The sequence below is a fragment of the Balearica regulorum genome, chromosome 22, assembly GCF_011004875.1.
Source record: "Balearica regulorum gibbericeps isolate bBalReg1 chromosome 22, bBalReg1.pri, whole genome shotgun sequence".
NCBI lineage: Eukaryota > Metazoa > Chordata > Aves > Gruiformes > Gruidae > Balearica > Balearica regulorum.
Window position 1 is genome coordinate 1,681,947 of NC_046205.1, and position 19,265 is coordinate 1,701,211.

At 46.6% G+C, this 19,265-nt stretch overlaps 1 protein-coding gene across 3 annotated transcripts in view; it reads right to left on the reverse strand.

Annotated features, from left to right (window-relative positions):
• HIVEP3 (HIVEP zinc finger 3) overlaps positions 1-19,265 on the reverse strand; it is a 270,230-nt gene that overhangs the window by 127,247 nt on the left and 123,718 nt on the right. For all 3 annotated transcript variants that reach the window (XM_075774101.1, XM_075774098.1, XM_075774102.1), the window contains exon 2: positions 13,664-13,745. The gene's annotated coding sequence lies outside the window, so the exon portion shown is untranslated. The remainder of the gene's footprint in view (positions 1-13,663; positions 13,746-19,265) is intronic.

Here is a 19,265-nt window from a genome sequence, read left to right on the forward strand (position 1 = left end):
GCTACAATAAGGGAAGCTCAGATGAGATCTGTTTTAATCCATCCAGGTGAGCATCCTAATAATCTGGGAGGTTTGAGGTGGATCATAACCCTCTCCACACCAGGAACTGGATCTATCTTATGTAAACAACCAGTTATGAATTGGAGGGAAAAAAATCAGCTGAGGTTTTCCATGTATCAAAACAACCATCAAGAACAAGGCTGTCCCCCACACAGGGCCAGCTAAGCCTGACTCTGCAGGGGACTTCCCGGGAGCCTCTGTCATGGATTTCTTTCCAGATCTGAGAAAATCACGGTCAGAACTGGGCTAATCCTGCACGAAGTTTCTGTTTGTGTGAATCCCTATTTTCCTGCTCTCCGGTGCTCAGGAGAGCACAGCCGTGCTTCTCCTCTGTGCCTGCGAACACACCGAGTGCCCAAGCTTGGGGACAGGCAAGCTGCACTGACCCTCAGCCTCACAGCACGCAGTGTCCTGCCCTACATTTTATCTGTATAAAAATACAAACTTTCAAAACTGCGACTGTTTTTTAAATAATTTTTGTTTTATACCTACTTTAAGTTCATTCTCCAGTGTAGCATTTTGTCAAGGGTATAAAATTAGCCAACAGATTATCTTTCGTTATTTTATTGAGCAGAGAAAAAGAAATTAAATACTTGGTAGTCCTCTCTTTGCCTCTAGATTGCCTCTTCTGTCACATGAGGTAAGAAGGACAAATCTTGATGCTTTGTTTTAGTTTAGACTTTTTTTTTTGTGAAGTGGAAAGAGAGAAAAGCCTTTTCTGCATCTCAGCTCCCATGCCCTATGCAAAACTTGACCCAGTCTTGGCCCACACAGCAGCTGGGTGATGCTTCAAGAAATTGCTATTACAGCAGTTTTTGTGAACTTACGGCTCGTGTATCTGTGCATATCCTGCTCAGTTTGGAGGATGAAGCTTTTAAAACTCATCTGCTCACCCGTGTTAAGTTTCCAATTATAACTCCCCAAAACAGCATTACGCAATCTGAAAAAAGCTGCTGCAGTCCCCTTCTGCAGCCCCTTAGAGACCCCAACCAAGGAAAAAATCGCAAAACCTAAATGTAAAATCAATACTTCAAACTCAGGGGGTCTGGAGAAGAAATGCAGAGAGGCAGCACTGCCTGAAAAAGTGTGTCAAGCGCATATGGTGGCCAAATAAAAGGGTACATTTCTATGAACGCATTTCTGAAGCGCTTGATGATTTATTTCTAGATGCAGAGAGACAGGACAGGCACACCGTGAATTTCAAGGCAGAAAGGGGCTGTTGTAAATCAGGTTGTCATTTTTCCTATCTTCTAAAAAGAATCCCAGAGAGGTTAATTTAAACAGTTAGGTATGTTTCCCACTCTCTCAATTTTCTTCTCTCCCTCATGGCTATATGGCAGAAGTTATGTTATTGCTTACCTCCAAGGCAGGAGAACAGAAAAGGACTTCTGCTGGACATCAGCCAATGCTCTATGCTGGGTATCAGCAGATGATGGAGAAAATCTTTGAGCTTTAGGTGATATCCAGATGTTTTTGCATCTGCTTTGGCATCTTTGACTGGCTTTGGCATCTGATGTGGTGTGCGCATTCAGGAAGGCAATCCAGACACGCCACGCTCTAAGCTGCTTAGCCTTGCAGATGCCTAAACTTGACTAGAGGCCATGTAGCACCTGAAATATGCCTGGGTGCTCGCATTCAGGCACCCCCATCTGCTCAGAAATGCCCCAAGCTTTGGAGCTGGACACTTTGCTCATACCCAGTCTATGTCTTGATCCAAAGGGAAGGCATCTGCTCAAACACCACCCTGCATGGGTAGCCCCCAAATTCAGCATGAAGCACAAAAGCTGCTCTGATACGAGAAGGGCAGTCACCTCCTTCCCAGCATAAGTTTCATGATGTTACTTTGGACTAGAGGTTTGCTGTTCCCCTTAGACACCTGTTCCTGTTCCCCTCACCTCCCACCAGGAAAGGTGGGAGACATCTCCTTTTGGTGGAGACTGCCATGTAAGGTTGTCCCAGAACATGGCCGTGACTGTCTTGGCCACTTCTGTGGGCTATATTAGGTTATGCAACAAAAATCTCACCTGCACACCCACAAAGGAGAACAGAGAGTCCATGGCAGGCAGGGGAACCAAATAATGCCCTACCCAGCTACTCCCAGGCCCATCCCAGGAGCCATCAGCCCATCCTATTCCCATCTCCACAAGCCCAGAGGAGCACAGGGCACAATGGCAGGTGGAGACCCAAATTATGGGCTCAGAGGAAGGGACGCTCTGCCTGGCTCCTCCCAGGGCTGTCCCAGGAGATCTACAGCCCCAGGGTACAGTTGTGAAACCCATTGAGATGAGTCAATTGGAGCTCCTTTGGGACTGAGGGGGTATGGGACACATAGGATGCAGGGGATGGACATTTGGGGATTGCACAAGACTTACAATAGGATGTTTAGGGAAGGAACCACAGTTGGGAAAGGGAGGGATCAAGATGGTCTTGGGAGGAACATATGTGGTAAAATAGAGGGATAGGGAGATAGAAAGGGCCATCCCTGTGTAAACAGTGCTGGTCAGTATGCTTGTCCAACCATGCCCTGTGCATGGTGAGTGCAGTCTGTCCTATCTTCTATTAAACTTCATTTCTCACTGTTTTCCTGGGTGAGGGACTCTGTTCTGCGTGCCTGTGTGTATGGGGTCTGGGGGCAACAGCTGGACTGGGACCAGGGGCCAGTGTGTGATCACTAGCAAACACCAAGCCAGACTAGTTGGCAAGTAGGAGGAGGTCCTGGGAGCCAGCGGGGTACGTGTGTCTCTCTACAGGCGAGACCACAGGAAAGACTGGCTACCAGAGGGACTGGAGTGCCCTGGCCAGCTGCCGGAGAAGGGTGTGTGTGGAGTTGGTGTGTGAGTGGGTCAGTACCAGCAACTGGAGATGCTGCAGCTGTGGCTGTAGTGCTGCACAGGACCACGGCCAACTGCAACACCTTACCATTTTGGGTTTCTTTGGTACAGTGTACTTTTAGAATGGCAAAACTGTTTTGGTACCTCTGTGTCACCCACTGCAATGCCCAGCTCTGAGAGAGTGACATAAAAATTACTTCCTTCATCATCCATCCTGGAGATCCGAAACCATAACCTCTTCCAGAAAGCTGTATTCTGCCACCAGCTCAGAAGCGTTAAGCTTCCTTCCCTGACTCTGCTTAGATGTTTAAAAGACTAGCTTGGAAATTTTTTCTTTTATATATATTATTTTACAGTTTCAATTCAGCGGAGAAAGCTCCTAAAATTTTCCTTCAAGGGCTTAAATCTAAGTAATTACAGGCTACAGTCACACAGTATATGCTGGCTGGTAGAGCTCTCTTCACTGCCAGGAAAGCAGGTCAATTATAAGCAATGAACCACATTACCAGGAGAGAAAGCTGGTTTGAATTCTGGTCAATTAGTGCTAAAACTGTCTTGGAAGAGAAAGGTAAATTGAGCTAATGGAGCTATGCAGCGAGCCCTACATATCTCAGCACCGAGCAGACAGCAAAGGCTTAATTTCTGAGATGGCAGAAATTAATGACGTTTTGGCATAAAATCAACTTCAAACCTGCAGGGTGAAGTTAGTGAGGTTCCCATCCTGTCTCTTCTCACCTCCAACTTAGGGTCTCGATTAAAAAAACATGCCTACTTAGGGAGGGTGCTGAAACACGTAATTAACTTTAAGGATGTTCTTACATACTTTCCCAGACCGAGACTCGTGACAAAGTGTAAAGAGCTGCAGTGTGTAAGGGCTGGCTGGACTCCTGCCATTCCCATGACTGCCACGGCCAGGGAGGAAGAGAAGGAGGAGCAAGCATGAAGCAGGCTTCCTCGGGTGCTCCTTGCAGAGGGCTGGCTCTCAAATAGCCCAGAGACCTGGGAGCAGTAGCTTCAGTCAGGGGCGTTGTGGGAATCATCCACCACCACCCCCGTTTTGAGCATGGATTACTGGAAGTAACACAAGCTTCAAGGAAAAGGTTGGAAAGAGATCATTAGCTTGAAAATTTTCTTTTCTCCAGCTGGTAAATGCACATCACCTCCCACAGGCCATGTTGGTAGAAAGGGAGAGCCAGGCATCTCCCAGGTCTCTGTTCACTACTGCTGGTGCAAGGCACATAGAGGTGAGTTGCCCTTTCAGGGTTTATCATCCAAGATGGTAGCAACCAGCGGAATGCAGCAGCACAGCCAAGCCCCGAGGGATGACAGAGGGGGGAAACTGAGTAGGCAGTTCTCAGGACATGGTGGGAAAGCAGCAGATGGGAAGCTGAGACTTTACTGCCCCAGATTGCCTCCTGCGAGCGCAGAAGGGGCTGTAGCTCCAGTGCTCCTGTCCCGTGTCACAGCAAGAGCACCAGAAGTAGACACATGGAGCCTGGCTCTCAAGAGGCTGTGCACCAGTGGCAGGGTCACTGGACTATCATTTTTAATCCCTGACTTGTCCCTGTGTGCCCAAGTATAAGGAGAACATCCTTCATAGGCACATTAACACAGCAGGGTTGGGGTTGGAAGGAACTTCTGGTGATCCCCCTGCTCAAGCAGGGCCACCTAGAGCAGGTTGCCCAGGACTGTTCTCTGACATTGAAGTGCCCCAGGGCTTCCCTGCCCCAGGAAGTCTGAGCATCATGAAGCACCCAGCATGGACATGGAGAATCTGGTCCCAGACACCCATCTCTGTACTATGATAATGCATCGCACTGTGTTCACCGCATGAGTGCCGCCATGCCCTCAAAAATGTTCATCCTTCCACTGCTGGAGCCGGGAGAGGCTGGGGTGGGCCAGACCAAGAAAAGCTTGAGATCAGAGGCAAGAGGCACGTTAGGTCCACCATTTTCCAACGCTGTCCCACAAACCAACACCGCCTTGTGAGAAGGTGCTGCGGTGACTCTAGGTCCCAGCAAGTGCTCGCAGGCAGAGATGCAGGCAGCGTGGCCAAGCTCTGCTCACAGCATCACCACATCATGCCTCTGCCTCCCCTCAAAACAAAGCTCCTCTCCTTGCAAAGCACAAGACAGGACCCAGCCATGCACAACCTCATCAAGCATGAAATGCTAATGCCCACCAGATCATGAACCGGCACGACAGAAAGCATCAGCAGGTCATTGCACATCACCTCATAGATTTACACTGGCATAAAGCTGATTAAGAAAGAAAGGAATCAAGGAGTAAAGCTCTGCCTGGACACAAAGTGCAGATACAGGACATCCATTTGGTTAGACAAGGTTCATCCCATTTTCCTTCTCCATGGATTTTGCTTGGGTTAACCCTAGCACAAAGTGGGGATTGTGAAAGCCCAGGAATACTCTGAGGTTGCTGGCAGCCAGTTTTATTGACCTGCTCGCTCCTTCAGCTTTTCTTGAAAAGCTCAAAAGCAAACCAACTGCAGCTCAGACACACAGCGATCCACCGAGCCCCACGTTTGGCTGTTTACAGGCAAACCGCTACAAAAACACCGCGCATCGCTGGAAGACTCGGCAACTTTTTTTCCTTCACTCTGCTAAATGGTACAGTGACCTTAAACGGCACAAACACTCTCAGAAGTGCCTCAGCTGACCCGTTGCTTATCTGAGCAGCTCCCTAATCTCGCTGCAGGACCTGCCCATGGACCTCGCAGCTCTGCAGACATTTCCCCCGGTCACAGGCGCCAGCACTTCAAAGACAGGTGCAAATCAGAACATAATAGTGAGCATAAAAGGAAAAAAAAAAAAAAAAAGCTTCCTTTCTAGGCAGGCAGTGTTTGACTTGCTCATGTAAGACTATTTCTTAAGCAGCCTTGCTTTTTTATACCTCTCACAGAATGGATCTATGCCTAGTTTTATTAATAATAGACGTGTCTGTCTCTTTTTTTAAATGTTATTAAGATCCACTCAAAGATTTTCTTTGGCAATGAATTCCGGGGCTTAATTATGCACTGTGTTAACAGGCTTAGTGTTTTTAAATGTAATATTTAATCTTGTTAAAGGCCACGTGCTCTTGCATTTTCAGAGCAGGTTAAATAACAAGAACAGCCTATCCTGTATACCTTTACAGTGTGTTTGTTGTATTGATCGCATTTCTGTGTACTGGACACATAGCCAGTGCTATGCATCTTCAAAGTGAGTCACCCTTTCTAAATGTTCCACTGATTTATAGAAATCCTTCACATCCATCTCAATTAATGCCAACAAAACTGAAAACGTCTGTTGTTCCACACTCATCTCAGTAACGCCCCCCACATGATTTGAGGAAAAAATGAGTTTATGCACTGACATTCTTCAAACGAATACTTCACGTTGGCTGTCGTGCTACCACAACCAGCAGATGACAAAATGCGATTGCTTCCAGATCGCTGTAGTATAAACCATGCTGTCATACCAGGACTGCCCATGTCTAATAGCTTTCAGACAAGTTTTCCCCGTAGCATGAGCTGGGCTAATACACACACAGTTGGTTTTACACTGGCAAGGCGACAGTCGTACAAAAGGACGTTTCCTGTCAGCCTCTCCCCCGTGCTGTAACGCCCAAATTTTCTCATCAGCTTCCCCATCACCACGATATGACAACTGGATCTAATACTGATGAAAATTGAATATGTGCACAGATTTCAGATTCACTCATCTAAATGCTACTCGTTGACTTTACCTGTACATGGCCAGGTCCATACTAGCCTCTTGGTTTTTAATATTCACATTCCAGACACTGATTTTTTCCCCTGTACCCAGAACAAATAAAAAAATGAACCTACCCGCCTCGCTGCTGGAAGATGCTATTTATTCACCTACTTAATTTTGCTTCTGTGGTATAATACTAATAATAATAAGAGAAGAAATAAGAAAACAACCAAGAAAAAATAGAGGCATTTTGTTTATCTGTGTCAATGTGAAATTGAGCTGGTAAACGTCACTCTTAAAACTCAGGTATCTTTTTGAGTTTAAAAGTTACTTCATCTTCCAGGATTAAATGCGCAACTATGGTGACATGGGATTAAAGCAAATCCAAAACATTTAAAAATGCAAAGTACCTCCTTGCCTGTGAGAAGATGTATTTTTTTTCATATAAACAACATAAGAATTGAGACTAAGCAAATAATATTGTAATTGCTTCTATGGCTACAGAATGGAGCATAAGGCTGTAATGTAACTGAAGACAACGCATACTTGAGATATATCTTGTTAAAAGTAAAAGGCTTCAGCAGCCAAGAGCTCCCATGTTACAGACGTTAACAGCAGCATATCATTTTCCACTTCAGGATTTTCACTGCGTAATACACATGTCAGTTTAACGCATACACTGGATGCATCACATAGAGGCAAATCCATCATCCGTACACTTCTCTTAACAGCAACCTTGTTCACATTGACTGAAGATGACCCATTACTCACAGATAATTTTAAAAGCTGTGGTGCTTTATTTCTTCAAGACTCAAATATTGAAATGCATTAAACATTTCTGTGCCAATCCTGGGCCTCCATTGGGCCAAACTGTCCCAGTCCCCCATCAATCCTCTTTGATAGCCGTATGTTAGCAATGTATATATGTGTCATGGTTCAACCCCAGCCAGCAACTAAGCATACCTTTTCCTCTGAATCTGACAGTGTATAGACATTCCTCTGCATATTTTTAGCTATTGCATTTCTAAAATTTTCAAAGAATAATGAAGCCCTTGAGCAACTGCAAATTGTTCTGGTACAAAGTCCATGTATAGACAGAGAATCGTCTTGTTAAAATGCACATGGAAACATTCTGCAGAACATCTTCAGAAAAAAATCCAAGAAACAATATATCACAAAACACAATGTATTCATGAGCATGCTATGGATAAAATGCATCTGCTGTGCTGTTGTTATTTTTTCAAATACATGCGAGTGTATTTAAATGATTATGGAAGAAAGACAATAAACTATGAAGGATGACATTTGAAAAATAATCTTGCCTTTCTCTTTTGGTGCTGTTTGTGGCTTCTTTGAACAGGACTGCTTTTGTTCTTTTTGGATATATACCTTATGGAGCATAACAACACTTTCCTGAGAAATAAATGTTTCAACCTGAATCTTCTAAATACTTTTCATTTGAAAACTGGAACATATAAATACCCCAGCGTTAGCCTAGTAAAATCTGAAGGACTTTCAGATGAACAAGTAAGTTTCACCATAGAGTCACACACAAATGTACAACTAAACCTGTGGGCTTGTTCTCTTCCGTCATGAATCTTTGCAGGAAAACAGAGCTGATCTTTGCTAGATTAGACTCAGAGGTGCTTCACTGGCTGAGGGCCAGAAATACTGTGGTTAAAAATGCTAACATATATTTTGGGATTACTCTGGTTAACTGCTAAGACAAGTTGCCATTACAATATCATTGGTTTAGTTGTTGTAGTCAGGATCTGGCCAAATAAAAGAAGATCCTTTCCATACGTGAATGCTGGAATTTGGGATCTCAGAGATGCCCAACATGAAGTCCAGGCAGGACAAGCAGCCCGAAAGATCTCACATACAGTCTGATCAATCTGGAAGAACATTATCCTTTGGAACCTTTCTGAATTAATACTCATTTTAACTTGAAAACCCCTGGGACAGCTTTGTACACCAGCTTCCCAAGAAACTCAGTGTAGTATAGAGGAGCATCTTGGGAAAGATTCTAAAAATAGGCCCTCTGGTTACCACAGCAAAATACCCAAACACGCATGGAAATATTTTAGTGCAAACAGAACCTGGATTTCACTTTTTTCTACCCCATCTTCCAAGGCCATAACCTGCCATGGTATGTTACAGGTACATATAACTAAAATTCAATATCTTTTCTGTGCACTGAGCTCCATCCATCGCTTACACCCACTTTGAACCTCATTTGCTTGCAGCTGCCTGGTGTTTCAATTCAAACAGGACTTTTTGTAACTCTGAATGAAAAAACCATCAACAACTTTCTAATTTTAGAGCTGCGAACAAACCTCGGAGCCCAGGCACTCTCCGGGAGACTGAGACAACTGACGTTAACAGCTGCACTCTACTTTTTACAAACCTCCTCAGCCCTGCGATCTTGGTATGCTTTGCAAATACCAAATAGGCATCTGGATTTCCCCGTGAAAAAGGCATTACTTATTATCAGAGCAAGATTTAGCCAGTGAGCAATTTCTGAGGGGTAGCAGAAGAATGATGTGTGGCTGGACCAGGCTTTTAGCTCCCAAATATACGCAAGAGAACCTCAGCATCTTTGCTTGCTGTTGAGCGACAGCTTGAAAAGAAGCGGCATGCACATTTCGTAACAACTTCCGCTTCTCCAGAGATGAACGCTGCTCTCCCTGAAGGACCAGTCTCAGCCATGCTGGAGAACTTTCTCTTTTGCATCTTCACCAGGACTTTGCCATAATGGGAGACAAACAGTGACAATGACCCAACTCCAGAAGCCATGGCCCACAAGTGCACGCGCTTGTTTTGGATACGCTATCCTCTTCAGCTCATGCCAAGCAAAAGCCATTGAAATAAAGGTGGCTCCAGGTGAGTACTGAACCGGTTCTTGCAGCTCCTGGAGCCAATGGGGTAATGAGCAATGCTGGAGATAGATGGGAGGCACAGCCTTCTTCAGAGAGAGCCTGTGCAGAGGTGAAGGTCAGATCTGCAACCGCCAAGTCAGCTGAGATCCTGGACCACTACCCACCTCACTGCTGGAAGATGCTCTTTACCCTACTTGTTTTCATTGCAGCAGTTTACTAACACCTACCCAGTGAGAACTGAATGATGATCACTAGTGCCGATGCCCTACAGACTCAAAGTGGCAAGAGCTGCCAAACAGCTCTTAAAAACATGTGTTCTAGGCAAAACTCTGTAGGAAGGTGCATAGGAGGAATTCACCAGGATTAAGCTCAAAACAACACTCCAAAGGCTACAAAAATTAGCTCCAGAAACTGTTACAACAAAATTTTCAGTGCTTACTTAGCCTTCACACAGAATTAAAGGCAGTCCAGTAAAAACACAGCCTTATCCTGGTAAGAAATCATCCACACATTTTAATGTGCCACCTGCATATACTGCACAAATCTACAAGGCCCTAAATATAAACAGACAGCCCTTTCCTGGCTGTTAAAACGAACACTACCTCAGCTTGTTCTCCGAGCAAGCCAAAATTATAGCTGCTTGGAGATCAGAAACATTTTAGGGTGGGACACTTCCCCCCCCCCCCCCTTCTTTTTACAGTGTTTGTAGTTTATGAATAAGGCATTCATTGTGCCCAAACCCCAAAGATATCCACCTTGGAGGGAGAGCTAAAATTAGTATTAAGTATATTCCTGAAACTGTCAGAAGAAAAGACCGCTCGTGTGGGATGCTAGCAATTTGGCCAGCAAAAAAACATCCCTGAAAAGTTGGGTCCTGTGCTGCACCTCTTGTTGTAGAGCCGATGGTTTTGCATACACCCCACATACACACTTGTTTACCTGTCCAAAACAATTAGTCATTCCTGCAAAGTCCAGCAGTGTAAAGTTGTGCCAGGACATACATGCCTGGCCAGACAGCTTCTGGGAGCAGAGTAAGCATCAACATGCAACTATGTCAGCAATGACTGTCTTGAATTTCTATTCCAGAAGACCCCAAATCATTTTAAAGGCAGTCAATATGGAGCTGACATCCCTTATTGTGAAATAACAGGCAGGTCTGGATGGAGCACAACACATTTATCAGCACAGGATTAGGGGAAAAGCCAAAGAAACCTCTTTGCTCCAGATGATGTTAGGGAGTACGTGGCCAGAGGTGCCCGGCTTATGTCCTGCGGCAGGACAGAGAGACGGGTCAGTCACTTTGCACATAAAAATCCAGAGCAACTGGATAAGGAAAGCCCTGGCTGGAGTGAAACTGGATGTATATGTGTGCATATATATGTCCATATGTATATATATGTGTGTATATATATGCACATATGTATATGTCAATATACGACCTGAGCGTGCCCTCAGTACCCCGGCAGCGAAGGACACGACAGGGGCAGGGCTGGCAGGCAGCACGTGTGGCACATACCCCTCCGTTCCCTTCCCAACCTTTGCTTACATTTCATATAGTCTACTCTGAATCCAAGGTTTAATAAAATTTAATCCCAGCATGTCTTGAATTAATTAATTAGATCTCGTTCCAAGCCACTGTGCCAATTTCTGCAATTACACTGTTACTCACAGAAGAGTCAGAGACCGGCTGCATCCATCCCCCAAGCAGGAGCAGCCACCGACCGACCAGGGGTTTGTGAGCCGAGTCACTCCACAGCAAAGGGGTTGATTTCAAAGCACTTTGATTTTTCTCCTCTGTTAGTTCCCCACTAGAAAAAAAACTCTTGCAGGAATGCACAGTTGTATCATGCAGTCAGCCCCACTCCATTCACAGCCCTCAGCAACAGAGGGGAATCCTGTACCAGCAAATTCACTCTTTATTCACCAAAATTGGTGAGCTGGGACCAATGGGCTACCTGGTATCATCCAATCCATGTGCTCCAACTACAGCTCTTTTGCCCCCTCCCTATGCTTCTAAGCTTGCTTCCCTCTTCAAATCATCCTCAATAAAAGATATTTTCATTCCCTGATACAAACTATTTTTTTCACCAGGAACAAGCTGTGGGAATTCAGGAGAAATGGGGGTATTTTAACAGGACAGCAGTATTATTCCCTGTGCCGAACTTTGCTGATAGGTGATTTCCATTAAACATGACATCCCACCAGACATTCCATAAAGCATCCTTGAAGTGCAACAGCCTCACAGCCCTCCCAACGTTTTTAGCTCTCCCTGCTCATCTTCCCTGCCACAGCAAAGAGAAGAGCAATATCTCAGGTGCTCAGTGGCCGCAGTGGTGAGCACAGCAGAAATGCACACGGACCACAGAACAGGAGATATTTCCTGCTGCATCGTTGTCTGTTTTGCACCATTTCCATGCAGCGTAATTAATTCTGATCTCAGAAGAGTCTCATCAGTTTTGTCTGCTGCCAGTGTGCTGGGCAGGGACCCTGATGAAGTGCAGTTGTTTACAAACACGTTAAAGCGTATTTAAAAGCCATTGTTTCTCGCTCCAGCTGCCCAAGTACTTTTTACTCAGCTCCTGGACTCGTACCAAAAATAAAAATGACAGATTGCCAAAAAGGACAGAGACGCGAGGGGTAGATGGAGGGAGGGAGGGATGGATGCGAAGTGGCTAGACAGCACAGCAGATGAATATATTATCCCGCTGCCTCTGGGAACGGAGGTCAGAAGCCGGGCCAGGCTGAAGAAACACATTGCAAGAAACACTTGTGAAATTAAAGGTCAGCAAGATAATGAGCTATAACTGCAGCCGAGCAAAAAGTATTTGCTGATGGAGCCGGCTCTGAGCTCTCGCTGGAGTGCGGTTACCTGCTGCTCCCAGGGTGCAAAATCTGTCCCCTTCAATTAACGCTCATGGTTGAGACAAAAGGCCTGGCTCTGTCGCGGTGGGGCAGCGGCTGCTGCTCCCCGGGAAGCTGTGCTCTTCCCCCGGCTGCTCTCACGTTATTTCCAGGCCAATAGTTTCTCCCTGAGAAAAAGGCTATGGCTTCTGCAGGGGCAGCACCACTGCCTCCCCCAGCCCGTCCCCAGCCGCTTTCCTGCTCTTTCACTCACGCAGGGAATGCTGCTGTGCTGCCCATCCCACAGCACCGCATTTTAACTCTGAAAATAACCCGTGGCTGCAGATCTGCAACACGCCCCTGGCTCTGAACCTGGCTGCAGACAGCAGCAAGCTGCCGTGGGATCTGCATCCCTATGGACAAAGCTGTGTGCTCTAAAGGGGGGACAAACCCGTTTTTCACTCAAGGACTGTGCTCATCTGTCTTATATCAGCCAAGTGACTCTCAGTCCTTAAAATCTGCACCAGACCCTGGGTTGAGCTTCTACAACATGCTGGTGGCCAGTGTCAATACCCATCAGTGGAGCACCTTCTTCTGGAGAGTTCTCCAAGAACTCCTTGAGCAGTATTTTTTATATATATATATTTCCACAAACTTCCCCAAAGTTGGGCAAGCAACATCCCTAAAAAGGGTAAAACTTCATCAGTAAATGAAGTGACTTCGTGAAGGTTGCAAGGGGACAAAGGCACAGTCGCAGGGGACAGAGAGAAGGAGCAAGGGAGAACGGGATTTGGGTACCTGCTGGTCATGTCACCCAAGCTACAAGGGGAAAGACCCAACAACGGCTTCTATTTCTAAATATTTTATATTAGGCAACTGCTGGGTAAAGAGCCAGAAGGAAAATCACAGCAGCCAGAGAGGTGACCTCCACCCTAGCACTGTAATCCACATCTAACGGGTTCAGAGAATTACTGCGAGCACCTGTATGGGAGCACAGGCTGCTCTGGCTGCGCAGCAACAAACAAAACCAGTGGCACACTGTTAGCAGAAACAAAATAAAAACCCAAGATGGGCAGCCTGGATTAGCCCCTGCCCCTCAAAACATCTTTTTAAATGCTCAGGCACCATATGTCTGCTTTAGGAATAGCAAACCCCTGCAACCACGTCACCTCGGAGGGGCATAAAACCTGCAGAAACTTTGCCAGACAGCAAGCCTCCGTCACAGCGTCAGGCAGCACGGGCAGGGGCTCAAGCCCCAAAGCACCGTGGCCATGGGCTCTGTGGTCCCCCACGCTTCCCAAATCACTGGAGCAGGCACCGAGGCGGTGGCTGAGCCTCTTACCTGTGGACAAGCCGCTACAGGTTCATCTCTCTGATGCTTCGAGGAGACTCAGGTGTTCATACGGTGACTTGGGAAAGGGAGCCTGGGGTAGAAAACATGAGACCTTAATGTAACGAGGCAGTTTTAAATGTATGTCATTTACACCACAGGCACATCCTCTCCAACTGTGGTAGCAACTCAGATATTTTTCTACTTGTTCCATCGAGACATTAGGGCTTTCCCTTACTCGCCCTTTCACTACTTATCTTCAATCCCTTCTGCCACCATTTTGGCCTAATCTTTTAGGTACTTTTCTCTATGGTGTCCTCTTCTCATATGGGACTTGGGCATGAGAGCAAATAATTTTTGAAGAATATAATTGCAGAGATTTTTCTTTACATATGAAATGATTCATTTCCAGATGTACAAAGACAAGGTACAGGATACCGGCTAGTGACAGGCTTTCTAGTTCTCCTGAAACCAGACCCTGAATGCAAACTGGCCCCCTTCCTGACTACTTCAGAGCTGGAAAATAAATGTGAGCACTGCCCCGGGCTGCCTGCATGCCCAGCCCTGCCCCAGGCTGCAGCAGGGCAAGCTGCTCTGGGCACTGCTAGGGACTGATCATTCACTTCCAACCCTAGGACTGGTGGGGCTAAGCCTTAGGAGAAAACTAAAAATCACAGTGCGTTATGGGAAGGTACACAGGGAAAAAAATGTTCAAAAGGCTGAGAATAGCTTAAAGCAGACATAAAGAACAAAGTTATCCATAATGCATCTGGATGCAGGAAAAAAGAAGAAGCTGCCGTTGAGCAGTGCTAATGAAAGTGTCTTCCAACCCACGGGCAGCAGCCCCATGCGTGGGGACGGCTGCAGCGGTGACCGCAGCAGCATCCCCATGGTGGTGTGGAGCATCCTCAGTGGCCGACGGTGGCCAGGCAGGCAAGCGAGCGCAAGAGGAGCAGCCACAGCCTGTGAAACAGCAGCACATGGCCAGGGGGAGGAAGCAGCTTTGCCCTTGTGTCACTCTTTTTAGCTGGAGATTTCTGAGCACTTTATAGTCAGCTATTAATTCAGAATCTCAGACAAGCACGTGAGTGATGAGCCCCATTTCACTGGTCTGGAAACTGAGGCAGGGAGGTGCTGCAGCTTCACCGCCATGGTCAGACAGGGCTGCACCGATGCCGATGCAGAGCCCACGTGGTTCCTGTGATCTGCCCTCAGCATCACACTTCTTCCAGGTCCTTCAGATACACCCATCCACATTACTCTTATTGTCTCTCCAAATTCATTTTTCTCATTACACAGGAGGAAATAAATACAGACAGGTCAAATTCTGAGGATTTAATGGAACTAACACTGTTAGGCCATCCAGCAATTCTTCATAACATCTTCCTCACCATGCCTTCTGCTGCCAGCAATTAGATTAGATAATTTTAAATCTGTATCCTTATTAGTGGCTTCTCCTAAAAGTGTGTTGGCACACGCATGCAGATGCAGAGCTAGTATGAAGTTACAGAAAACTCCATACAATGTTATTGCAAAAGCACATACACATTAGCAGGACAGGGCTGAATTCAAACACTGAGAATACTTTAAATCATAGTGAAAAAAAAGCTGAAGGCACTGGTGAAGATAAAACACTCTACTCCATAATGCTGGACAAAGAAAAAAAACATTTATATGTTAAACTTGCAACTGCCTTACAAGAAAATGTTGTTTTAATATAACAAGGGTGAAAGACCAAAAAAGTGCTACAAAAATCAGTTTAACAACCCAGTAGATGTTGGTTTTAACATCAGAACACAGCACCATGGACATGGCTCAACTAATTCCCGAAGCACATGCGATAAACAAACATCCCATTTTCTGCTAAATTCTGTTAAGGGACTTTGTTGTCCCTTTCTCAAACATGAATTTACCTAAGGTTTTGCAGAGATCTGTAAAGTCACAGCTCAGATCTCCATCATGTTCTGCACCTGGCCCCACGCTGCTCCCAGAGAGCCAGCAGCGTTCGTAAAACACCAGAAAACACTCATTGCTCTCTCATTTCACACATACAAAACTTCACTCCAGTAAATACAAAGACGGCTCCTGGGTGCTCAGTGATATTTCAGAGCCCCGTACACCTGCCAGCTTCCAGAAGAGAAACAAGGAGGCGTCTATGCCCATCTCTCTCTGACGGCCAGGCACTGCAGCCATGAGCACATGCAAAAAACTGTGAAGGTCTGGCTGATCTGGAAAGATCCCACCCTGATTCATTTCTACACAGTCCTTAGCCTTTGTTTCTACAGTTTTCTTTCCTTCTTTCCCTTTTCTTTCCTCCAAGTAGCAAGGTCCAGCAAGGGGGACAGTGGGTGACCCCAATCATCATCCAGGGGAAGGCAGAAAGGTCCATCTGTCCATCTCTTCTCCCCCTCCGTTGGCATCATCCCTTTCTCACCCCCCCCCAGAGTACAGGTGTTACATAGCAGGATGCCCAATTGGTGGAGCAAGTGAGGATTGAGAGCTCCCCAGGATGGAAGGGGGTGAGGAAGGGGCTGTACTGGGCAGGGGATCCCATCCTCTAGTGCATCTTCAATTGAGAGCCACAACCCTACAGGGACGAGTTCCTCCTGCTCAGCCTGAGCCTGGTGCCAGAGACCGGTCAAATGGGACAAAGGCTGGTGCTCCCCACACCAAGTCCCTTGCAAGTGACCCTTTGTCCCAAAGTCTTCCTGATGCATGCAGTGATAGCATGACTTTCGCTTGACAGCAGCATCATGAAGCACGCTGTGGGGCTCAGCAGTCCATGCTGAGATGCAACACTCAGCCCCAAATCGACTCGCTCCAGACCTAAAAGCTGTCAGGCCACGTTTGTGCAACGCTGTCTTGGCAAGTCCTCCCTCCCCAGAAGCAGCAACATGTAGACCAAGCAAAGAAACAAGCTAATGTTGTCGTAATTGCTTCCAGTCCCCTAACGAGCTGGTTCAGACCTTGCCCCGTGACACCATGCTGCACCACGCAGACACGTCCTTTGCATGACAGCTTTGCAGCCAGTGCAGCTGAGATAATGATCCCAGTCCTCCCGAGGGTGAGCTGAGATCGGGGCGTTGCAAGCACTGCAGCTGGGGTGATGCGTTACTACGCTTTGCTGCTTCCTTCTCCCTAGTACAACCCTGCTACTCACTCAGTGGTGACAACCCTCACCCCAGTCTGGGCTTTGCTGGCCCCAGTCTGGGAGCGCATGTGCTGCCTGAGCTGCCGTGGGCCATGGCACATCGCAACGTAACCAGCTGCAGCTGCCGAACTGAGGTCCCCGGTCCCCCTGCTCCATCCTTCTGGTGACCGATGCATCTAATTATGTGTCTGCAAGCGCACATGCGGGCTCCTGCAGGCTCTGCTCAGGGAACGCATGGAAAATCTGGCTCCAGTACAGTGTTGCTCTATTTTACCTTCTTTACTGCTTGAAAAACATTTGGCTGTTGCTGGAGAGAGCCAGGCTAGACGCATACGTTACAGCGCGCTCCAGAAATAGCACACGCTGGCTTGCACAATTTTGCAGCTAAAAAGCTTCCTTTCAGCTCAGCTGCCTGTCCCTGTCCATGGAGCAGCTCTGGAGAAGGCAAACCAGGTCTCCAGAGCCTGCGGCTTGGGATGAATCATTGCAGAAAGGTTTCATGACTTTGAACGCAGGTGAACAAAGCGTGAGCTGGTTTGATTTCCTCTCCCTCACTGCCAGCTCCTGTGTATCTTATGCAAAGTGTTTAATGAGCTAATTTGTACGTTGCAGAAGAAGTTGTACGTCAAAGCTGAGTTTAGCTTTGGCCTGGCAAACGGAACTGTCTATGAGGACAAGCTTCCCACGATGCCAGCACATCGCACCACCTGCCTTGAAGGGAGGTCAGGCTGCAAAACCAACACAAGTCAAGGCTCTTCTCTGGAAGCCACCACTTTGAGCAAAATATGATGGTTTCTGGTGATACAGGCCATCCTCAATCCACAAAATAAGTATAATTTGTAGTTTGAGCTGGATTCAGGCTGGTGATCTCTGGATGAAAAGGTCTTTATTTTCTCAGGTAGGATCTGAGGTCTCCAGTTAGACATGAAAGGTAAGGGCACATGTTAGAAAATCAAACTGATTTCTGGAATAGTGCATGTTTACATCAAATGTTGACCTTTTTGGGACCCCATCTCTGAATATAGGCAAGGCATCCCCCATATTTGTTCAGACACTGTTCAGCACAGTCTGTAATCAACATTAAGTCTCAAATGCTAACAGGAGACCACCATCACCTACAAAACATGATGAGGAAACACCTACTAGCATCCCAGTCCATATCTGCAGATGGCATTTTGCAACTTAAACCCACTGGAAGTGCTGAAATGACTGAAGAGTCCTCATACAAATTAAAAGCATGGTTGATACCAGGAGGTATAAACCAACCGTTTGGTATTGAATATGCGCATCACATTCCCGCACCCCATCCAAGAAGCCCAACCCAGTGCCACAGGTGTATCTGTCTTGCAGGACCTCTGCGAGGGATCCAGCATCAGTTAGATGGATCCAGCTTAACCCGTGCTCTCAGACTGCACAGATCCCTACTGCCCACACATCTATTACTGCAGGATTTTTAGACCTCCAACAACCTAGTTGCAGCAGCTGGTTTTGGACTACCACATACCTAGAAATTCTAAACAAATATCCAAAGCATTTTTTAACTCTGTTGTCTCAACACAGCTTCTGGGTGGGGACAAAAAGTCTAGGGTATCCTAGACATTGGTGTTTGCACTAAGTTAATCACAGAATCACAAGGTATTTTCTTCCCTCATATAATGGGCTTGAATTTGGAATATGACAATCCAACACAAAATTTGCCCACTAAATCGACACATGAAGAATTACATGTCACTTATAGGAGTGACAGGACATGCATTTTGCTAGCAAGTTTAACAACTTGCCCCATCCCTGGAAGTGTTCAAGGCCAGGTTGGATGGGGCTTTGAGCAACCTGGGCTAGTGGAGGGTGTCCCTGCCCATGGCAGGGGGGTTGGAACTAGATGATCTTTAAGGTCCCTTCCAACCCAAACCATTCTGTGATTCCATGAACTGCTGATGAAACAGCATTGCACGCCTCATGTCTGATTGCTGAAGATCATATGCAGCCCCGAGGACACAACAGGGGTGGTTGTGCCAAGGCAGAGCTGTGAGCAAGGGGACACCAAAACTTGGCATACTTCATCCTGGGCTCTATTCTGAGCTCTTCCCCAAGTGATCTTCTGCAATCTCTGTGTCACTTCATTCGCAGGGTGAGGAAGAGGAGTCACACCCACCCCTGTGTGGCAGGATCCAGCCCCAGCAGCAGGCTGGGTCATGAACTGCACAGGAAGACCAAGCACTGCCTACAAAGGGAAACAAGAACTCCCTCCTCTCCATCAGGGCTTCTTTTACGGGCAAGGCTCGCTTTCAAACACGTGCAAGATGAAGACCAGCACACAAACGCTATCACACACATGCATCTCCTGCAAAACACATGTTGTCTGGTAGCTGTGCCTCTCTTGCTTTCCCTTTTTCCTCCAAGAAAACTTTTTATTGGAAGACAACACTGTTCAGAGTGTCGCCATCACTCAGAGAAAAAAGGGAA